At 35.8% G+C, this 2,485-nt stretch overlaps 1 non-coding gene across 1 annotated transcript; it reads right to left on the minus strand.

Moving 5' to 3' along the window:
• Positions 1–231: 231 nt before the first annotated feature.
• On the minus strand, positions 232–303 carry TRNAW-CCA (transfer RNA tryptophan (anticodon CCA)). The gene has a single exon. It is a non-coding gene; the product is annotated as a tRNA-Trp (tRNA).
• Between the last annotated feature and the right edge of the window lie 2,182 nt (positions 304–2,485).

The following is a 2,485-nucleotide window of genomic DNA, read 5'->3' on the forward strand; positions in this document are numbered from 1 at the left end:
CCGATGAGATTTTGCAAATTTTATGCGTTTTTTTTAAAAAAAAAGGTATGAAGCTCTTAAAAAATCACCCGTTATATGTATGTATTTGATTATCTCGTTTCTAAAAGTTTTTATTACTGAAGATTATAAAGTAAATATGCAGCAAGTCTTTTGTGTGGTTATAATTATCTATGTCCATAAAAATAAATTTCGGTAACAGCAAAAAATTAGTTTCTTATAAATTATTTGCACTGACCCCGACGTGATTTGAACACGCAACCTTCTGATCTGGAGTCAGACGCGCTACCGTTGCGCCACGGAGTCTTGTTGAGCTAAGCGACAATAATGTCATACGCTACGAGTAAATACATACATACATACATATATTTACTAAATACTACTTAAATCAGAAAGTTTCTAACAGATATCAGAGAGTCGGAATTCCGTCTCTGTCTTGGGGACGAGGAAAATTCCCAACACATTCTTTGATTAACTTACTTCAAAAACCCATTTGGCAAACCCTTCGAAAGGAATTCGACCACCAAGGCCCTTTAAGGATGTCTTGGGCCTACTGAATAAGGCACTCTCTTTAAAAATGTCATCGAGTTCTTTCAACTTATGGAGTTGTCGATATACAAATATTGATTTGCTGAAATTTGCGGATTTGTGGAATCAAGGTTTTTGGAATTTTCAGAATAAATATATCGATTTATCGAAATTTCAAGTTTATTTAAGTTTATTGATTTATCACTTCTTATCGAATTTTATCGTCTTATCAGGGTGTAACGAGTTATCGAAATAAGTCGATAGCTTTCAAAAATTATGGAGCTGTCAAAATTAGCCGAGTTATAGAAATTTTTAGAGGAATGAAAAGTTTGTCGAGTTATCGATTTATGTTGAGATATATATTTTTTTCGAACAATGTGAAGCACTCGAAACACACAGTTGTCAAAATTAATCAAGTTATCGAATTTCCTTGAGTTAACGGATTTTAGTGTTTATGAAATTCATTTAGCAATCGATATGTGTCAAATTATTGAAATTTATCCACAAACTGGAATGTATGGGATCAAATCCAAGTCCTACCACAGACATTCAAAGATATAAAAAAAATTGAGTCATGTATTAGTTCCAAATCAGGACATTATCCGGTCAGTTACTTTGTACCTTTTAAATTAAACGGCGTGCTAAGTTATAAAACCTCTTCAAGGGTCTCGTAAAACTAGAAAAAATGGTCGAATCTCGACAGTCACTAGCACTCCTAGTATCCATTAATTCCATAGCAGTTTAGCTTGTTCCAAAACCAATGTCAACAAGTCTTAACCATAATTTGAAACTTTAATCTGCAGAAAAAAAACGAAAAGTAACTTTCATGCAAACACTGTAATTTCCAAATGCATACCAGCCGTAAATGATTAATTGATTTAGTTTTTCATTTGATGTTTATGACACCAAAATATAATGTAGGCGAAGTATTTGGATTTGGACTCAAGCAAACTCTCTTAATGTAGCAAATTTATTATATTCCTCCTCTCTTTATTTTAATTTCTTACACTCTGCGCTTTGCATAATTTTGAGCATCTCCACTCTACTCCCCACGCTTCATGCAATGAAACTGTGAATGCGGTGAAGTTTAATGGAATGGAAGAATGTCGCATGTAGCGAAGTGAAGTGGCTCCTGCTGCGCTTAATGGCAGTTATAAATCCTCAAATCTGTCACTTTGAATGCATGGCTAGCCGATGAGTGGGGCGGGCAAGAAAACACAAAGACAAATGCACCGGCGGTAAAGGTGGTCAACAAAAGCGAAGTGAGAAAAATATTTTCTGTGTCGTGCAACCACAACTGGGTGATAAAGATGTGCGTTGGTGTTGCAGTGCGTGCAGAAGGGAGAAAAGAAAGAGTATGTGAGTACCTATAATAACATGCATATGTACATAGGAACGTATTGTTACATACCAGGACCTTTGAACTAGCCAAATTGATACAGCAATCCAATGAATGCTGTCACTGGATTCTGGAAAATGGAGTGCAGCAGCGGCCATAGGGCAACAAAGGCGATTGTATCACACAACACGCATTGTAAAAGACAATCGCTAGTGCAGCGTTTTGCTATGAGCTGGGTTCAATTGATTTGTCAATCATTTGAAGCACTTTACAAGCAAGATGACAATTCAAAAAATGGCCAACAATAGCCTTTTCTGAGGTCATAAATTCAACCCGAAAGAAGAAAAAAAGAATTAAACATTGTACCTTTCCATGCCAAAGGTCTTTATATGTGTTATATTGCCCAAGCTGTAAGCATTTTATGGACGCACGTAAACAGATTTCCTTAAAACTTTATCCAACACGCTACAACCACTAAGCATTCCTATACATGCATAGAAATAGCAAGTAATCTTTGAAATGTGCCCCACGCATTCAGTTCAGGTATTTTCGAAAAAATTTCAGCATCGCTTTCATTCGTTTTGTGCTTCCCAGTGCTTTCTTATACATATTTCTCTGTGC

This window comes from Rhagoletis zephyria, unplaced genomic scaffold (assembly GCF_001687245.7).
Source record: "Rhagoletis zephyria isolate East Lansing unplaced genomic scaffold, Rhagoletis_zephyria_1.1 Rzeph_scaffold_44071, whole genome shotgun sequence".
NCBI classification, from domain to species: domain Eukaryota; kingdom Metazoa; phylum Arthropoda; class Insecta; order Diptera; family Tephritidae; genus Rhagoletis; species Rhagoletis zephyria.